Below are 7389 nucleotides of genomic sequence, written 5' to 3'. Positions count from 1 at the left end.
AGTGATAATAATCATGCAGAATAATATTTTGAATGTTGTTTAGTAACGGACTCTAACGGATATGCTGATCTTGGTGTGATTCTTGATTCATCACTATCCTTTCGCGAGCATTACCACTCTATTATTACCAAGGCCAATAGGATGTTAGGATCTGTAATCAGGCAAACTCTTGAGATAAAAGATCCAATATGTCTGAAAGCATTATATTCCGCATTAGTACGTTCCATCCTAAAGTCTAATTCAGTTCTTTTCTCCCCATACTGTCACGTGTGGACGGCTAGGATAGAAAGCATACAAAAAAGATTCTCCAGAATAGCAATACACCGATTACAATGGGCTTTATCACCACAATTAGATTACCTGTCACGGTGCCTTGGTCTACAAACCTTAGAACATAAACGTCAGGCATTACAAGCTACTTTTGTCGCGAAGTTAATCAGTGGGGACATAGACTCTCCCTACCTGCTAGAAAAGCTGAATCTTTATGCTCCTGAACGACCTCTCAGGATACGTGAGCTGTTAAGACCTACGTTCTCAAGATCTGCACATTCCTACAATGCGCCTATTAACCAAATGATACATAGCTTCAACAAATACCAAAGATTCTTCGACATTAATATTGGTATAGCTCAGTTTAAAACCCATTGGTTCTCGTTCCCTTATTGATAGCGCTGTAACTAAGTTTGTAGATGAATTAAGGATTTATTATATAAGTAAGTGTCCCAGCAAAACTATGCAAGATACTAAATGACAAATAAACAAATAAACAAATGTATAACTCTTTTTAACTATTATCAAAAATACTACTTAATCCAAAACGGTTATGATACAAATTTGAATCAGTATACTATACGAAACAAAAAAATAGAATAAAAGGAATCTTTTTTAAGCAAGTGGTATAAATTGAATTAAAAAACAGAAAAATATACTAATGACGAATTCGGAAACAGAAATTTAACAAAAACCTTCAACCAAACACGAAAATAAATTTTAAACCAATAGAAGCCATGGCATCATCTAGCAATACCATAAAATGAAAAGGACAGCACCAAAGCTGGTATAATGCAAACAAAAACAAACAAATAATTATCTCCAAACATTATTGCATTGACAAAACTCGTCCAGATCAATCGTGCCATTTGATTGATGGTGTCAATATTCATTTATTATTTTACCAATGCGAGAACGCGAAAGCATTCGCCCGCCGCTGGTGACCTAATTCTAACCCCAATTGCACGTTCCCTTTACCCAAAAACCCAAAACGATCCCTGTCCATTATACCACATGCGACAACGGAAATTTGGCTCAACTTCCGTCCTTTTATCTTCACCATCGCACACGACACACAAACTCCTTAGTCCCTGTTTCACATTTCCCTCCCCGTTTGGCATCAAAAAAGCATCCCACTGCACACAGGCTACGGTGGACGGGTGGCGGGCAGCGAAGTGAATGTGTGTAACTGTGGGATATTTTTATGATTTATTTCAAATGCAAACGGGAAATGGACAAAGTTTCCGGCCAGCAGGCGCAATCGTTTCGCAATGTGCCCGGGCCTATCGGAAGTACCGACCGATGGTGGTTTGCTTGCGAAAACAGTGCGAAGGGTAGTAGGAGGGTCGGTAGAGTGGAGTGAAAATTAATGTTCTGTTTCATTGTGCGGCCAGTTGGCGCCTTGACCCAATGCTTGTCCGTTCCTAGCAGCCCGATTGTGTCGATTACCACTAGTTTTATGTTTCTTTTTATGTGCTTACGATGACATCGATAATATCGATCATGAGGGTTGGAGGGTAACGATGATGGCATGTCGATGGCATCTCAATCGATTTCTGCTAGTGAATTGGTGCCTACACTACACTAAAACACAAGCCTACGTAGCCGAGCGTAGGGCGCAGGGATCTTCGTTCCTAAAATCAGCCAGCAAAGTGTTGCAATGTAGCTTCAAGCAACAAGCCACCGCGTACCGATGCTGAATGACCCCAGTGTATCGTAATTTATTCAAAGTTCACCATAAATAAACTGTGGAAATGAAGTTGTTGCGTCTGTATTCTGTATTTCTTCAAACGAAGAGGGCAGAGAAGGGCATGCGTGTTTTTCCTTATCGCAACCACCTCGAGGCTATTTAGCAATAAATGTTAAATGCTAGCCAAACCGGTGCCGGAGACAATTTTCCACTTCGCTCCAGCGCAGAGCAACGAAAAACAATGGCTCGAAATCCTTTCAGCCCCGTGAAAATCCTTCTCCTGGGGCATCCTTCCTCCCGGTGCTGCTCTTTTTTTATCGCTTTTTTATGCGCCGTATGTAGATTAAGCGAACGTGTTGCGTAAATTTTCGAGAAACTCGTTTTTCTTTTTCCCCTTCTGCTGTGACACAAACAAACACACACACACACATGCTTTGATTCAACCGGCTAGGCAGGGATATGGCCATGGAAATGGGAAGCTGTCGGAATGTTGTCTTACTTTTGGGTAGAGTTTTGGTTCTGGAAACGCTAACAGCAACACCCTTTAGGAAGAGGATGTAGGCTTGAAATGATTGCACCGAGTTTTAGTGCCGGCTGTTGGTTGGCTGTCTGGCAACGACGGGTGCAGCGTCATGAGTTGGTCAAAGGATATCGCACACCTTGCCCTTAGGTGTGCTTACTTAATCGGTCTTTTGAGGGTGCCGAAATGAGTGTCAGGAGATTGCTTGGCTGGAGGATATAGGGCACAGCAAATGTTGGGTCTCCGAGGGGCGGGAGGGAAATGGCCGGATACACGCATTGCGAGCCATTTGAGGATATTGAGGTTAGTGGGATTAAGGAGGCCGAAGATGAAGTCGATGGCAGCGTGTACGGACAGCAATTTAGGATAAAAACATAGGGATGATAAAATTTGCTTTTGATCACTTTTTTATTATATTGCGAGAGAAGGAGAGAAGGATAAACATGTGCCGTACATGATACATGACGCAAGTGTTACATGGAATAAGAAAAAAATAACGTAATTGTGTCAAATGTAAAATATAGCACAATTTAAAATCTACTAAATAAATATAGTTAATTTAACTGCTTTTGAATCATACAATTAACATGAATAATTATTAACAACTTGAAGCTTCTGCAATATAGTTTAACATTTTATATCGTTTTTTTACTTCTAAAACGACTGATGGAAATTCGCGTCCAAGCAGGTCTAAATCACTATTCGCCTAAAGTTATGCAATGCGCCTAACGCTGCTCCACCGCGTTGAGCTACAGTGCGGTCCACGCAAAAGGGTCACCAACAGCAGTATGCCATTTTGCTTTTTGCCATTGCTTGCACATTAAAATTCTACATCTAACAAGCTTACTAACACTATCTTAGATTCTTAAAAGATTCACCATAGTCAAACCGCATTGCTGCAAACAACACAAATCCTATCAACAGAACTGGTTTTATCACTCAACACCATCAGTCACCTCGATTCAACCCACCCAAGCCATGCTGGACATGCCGGGGGATTCCGGCACTGTTTGGCAAAATTCTAATCGTCCCAGGAAATGTCCCCCGTCCCTATCCAGCTCCTCCATTCCATCCAAACATTGACTGGCGCATCTCCCGCTGTTCATTTTATATCCTCTCTGGTTATGCTACATTTGTAGCAAATCTCATAAAATCTACCCTTAGCCTTAGCACCCGCTCCCGTAACCACAAAAACCCTCTGACCAGACCCCACGCGATGGTCGTGATTTTCATGTAAAGTTTCCCCCAGTGGCCAGCGATTGTTTCTCGCCCCGAAATAGGAAAAAACCACTACATCGCCCTGCATACCGCCGCCGGAAAAGCCGGCCCAAAAAGCAATACCACACCGTCCTGCTGGCTCGCTCCCCTCGGGCAAGTTGGTGAATCGTTCGGTCGTGTCTTCTTTTTTTGTTACTACTTCCTCTGCGGCTCCCAGTGCCGGAAAAGGTGCCGGAAGGTTCCACTGGCCGGGTGAGTAGGGCGGACCGTACCCGGTAGGCCCGGTTGGGGGCTTGGCAAGATGGCGAAGATGGCCAGGGCGAAATAAACAACACCGGAAAACCGGAGGCACCCGAAACACTGCCTTTTATATTTATTTATTGTTATTGCCGGGTTTTTTTTTCGAGTCCCTGCCGGGGACATCCCCTATTCCCAGCTGCTCCCAGCAGACACGAACGGAGTTGCGGCCGACCGGGGACACTGGACGCCACCACACCAGGGCAGTGATTTCTACCACTCTAAGGTTAGTGTCAATCCTTTAACAATAATTCAGGCAAAACAGAAATCGAACAAACGCCCACCTCGAAGATCCAAACTGCACAAAGAGATTCGTATTTTCCGGTCCAATGTGGGCTACTTCCTTCCATCGTCTCCGGGTTTGAGTTGTCAGTCGTGAGGTGTACTGCTGCTGCTGCTGAGGCCTCCCATTGTGTATTACGCCCTTGTCGTGTACAGAAGCTGTTTAGCTTCGAGCAAAAAAGCCAAATGGAAGCCAAAAATGCAACTCGCCTACTAATGAATGATACATTGTTTTCGGCCTGACGGCACCCGTTCGTCGCCATTCCGTCCATACGGGGAAGGGTTCCGTGGTACTGCGTCCCGGTATGGGAACTAACACTCTGACTATGACCAGTGGAAATGGAACGAGAGCACACAAAAAAACGGGATGCACAGGACACAATTTTCCCGTCGATCCAATTTTTTTCCAGCCCCACCCGAAATCTTATTTATTGCCCCGCGGGGACGAATGGTGCAAATGAGCGGAATAGTAATACGGAGCAGGGAGAGAGAGAACAGAAACGAATAAGAAAAAAAAACCCTTTCCCTGTCCTGGTAGGTTTCAATGAGACACACGCCGCTCAACCCTTTACCGGCTTCGGCGAACAATTACGGCCACGGCGTGGTATGGTGTCGTCATAATTTTCCCTTTTTCCAGCGCGTGCAGAAATTATGATAGATTACCGCTCGGCTCGTGGAGAACGGAAATGGTCCAGCCAGGCACTTAACAGCACCCGCGGCAGTTTAGTTAAAATACTTGAAATATTTCAATTCCATGTTAGGAAAAGAAAAGAAAAAAAAAGAAACTGCCCCAAACAAAACATGCTTGTGAATAAAACTGTAACTTTAACGATTTTTTCTGCCTCTGAAGTAACGGCAAGGACAGTCAACAAAAAAAAAACAAGGATATTTTAATTATTCCTGCCCAATAGGCGGCGAACAAAGCGTAATTGTCGCACAGCACGCGATTTGCGTGCAAGTGACAGGATTTGTTTCAATCGTGTTGATTTGTGTTTTAATGATAGTACGGAAGGGTGCAATTTCTTCCGTTTTCCAGTGGGATAACACTCGAACGGTTAAGCTGCGTGAGAGAGTTTTTCATCGCGAGTTGGGTTTAAAAAATCACAACAAAATAGAGATTTTCATTGAAGCATGATGAGAAGTTGAAGTCTCCTAGAAAGTCATACACTTGTTAAATACCCCTTTTTATGAAGAATGTTACATTACGATAACAACTCCAGGGATGGTTTCTTTCCAAAAACCTCACTTTTAGCATGCCATTGTCTACGTTTGTCCCTGGATGGCCGCTCATCCGACATCGCTAACGTTCATTAAGTGGATCCTGATTAATCGTTTTCCCCGGGAAACCTCTTCAAAACTTGATACGCCCTGTGGAACTTTCACTCCTCTTTGTATCTCTCGCTCTCGGCATCATCTTCCACCCTCCGTTACGAGCGCGAAACCCAGTGGAAAACGTTAATATGTTACAAAACATCACAACCCTAATGTGCAGCCGTGCATACCTCCTTACCCTAAACACATATCGATCACATTCTCGCTTTGCACATCCAGCCACGGGAAGCGTTTCCCACGATCCGACCGTGTTACCGACCCGACCGACAAGTGCGTACACTTGTCCGCTTCCCCCGCTTGCGCAAATGCGCTACCCTTCCAATGCAACAGAACTCGCGACCCTATACGCCTGGCCGGGTATGTGGGATAAAAATCGTATCAGCATAAATCACAATTAAAATTGGAAGAAAAAACGATACATAAACAATGGCAGTGCGCGAGTGATACGCGAGCGTGCGCGATATTTACTCCCCTTTCCCGTCCGGCTGACAATGATAAGTGACAAGCGACGAAGGTGTGGGTGAGTAGAGGTCGGAGAAAGTAAAATATTGTGCCTAAACAAATCTTCTACACGATGGAACATCTTCGTCTCTCGGGGGAATTTGCTAACCGTCACGTTAGACGCGTTCGATCGAGCGATTATTTATGGAGGTAAAAACAAAAAATAAATCTTCTAACTGTTACCCCGTTGTTCTGCGCTGCGTACACGCGACCATATCATGTCAGGGCGACGGTAATCAGTTTCGCATTATCTAGTCACATTCTGCTCGGTTGAGGACCTGAACAGTTTAATATTGTGCTAGCAGTTTGCCACGTTCTGCCGTCATGTTGGGCGTAACACATTTAGTAAAGGGGTAAAACACACCCATTATTCACTAATTTCATTGCCAGGTAATGGGTTAAGCACTTAACGTGATTATTATTTGTCATTTTGAAATGGATGCCTGAAAGGATGTGCTTGAATGTTTCGGATAAGCAGCAACATGTGAGTATTTTGATAAGCGTAAGCACCACTTGAAACATGCTTTAATTAATATTCGACGGTCTAATTCTAAAGGATTTTCCCTACTTTTCAGTGATATCCGTAAAAAAAAGAACTCGAGATAACTTTTAGAAAAAAACGACCTATTGTTATAGCTCAGAATTAAACTGAGATAGCCATCGAAAAGAACATTTCTGAAAATGATATCAGCAAAACTATTTTGAGTGTCTCAAAAACCGGTCCATTTGAATTGAAATTTAAAGAAAAAAAATATATATGAAAACTTGAAAAAGAACACACACACACATACAAACGCATACAAACTTACAACCGGTAATCAAGGAACCTGCCGGGCAGTCGTTTGCAGTTTGGATATTCAAATTGGAAGGCAACAAAACTATAATTGTTGCGAGAAGTTTTGTAATACTGTTTCTCTATATGTTATAAAACATGTTCTAAAGATGCCTGCACCACAACACATTTTTATTAGGTGCCCAAATTCTGGAGGTAATTTCCAACACAGAACAAACATTTCATATCCTTGAGTTGAAAATGAACATCCTGAAGCAAACAAAATAAACGGAGCAAGCCCCGAAGCGATACGACTGGTAAGCCTTAAACCTGTCTTGGAGAAATCGTTGGAGTTTGCGAAAAAACAACCAAAAAAAACTTTCATTTTCTCCTTTTTTTCGTTTTTGAAAAGCAAACGAGCACCTACGATGGAACAATATCTCTTCTAACATGATTGGTGATTTTTATTTATTTTTGTTTTCCTCAACATTTGAGTTTCTCGAAGGT

This window comes from Anopheles arabiensis, chromosome 2, assembly GCF_016920715.1.
Source record: "Anopheles arabiensis isolate DONGOLA chromosome 2, AaraD3, whole genome shotgun sequence".
NCBI classification, from domain to species: Eukaryota; Metazoa; Arthropoda; class Insecta; order Diptera; family Culicidae; genus Anopheles; species Anopheles arabiensis.
The sequence above is the reverse complement of the archived record's forward strand: the minus strand, read 5'-3'. Positions refer to the sequence as shown.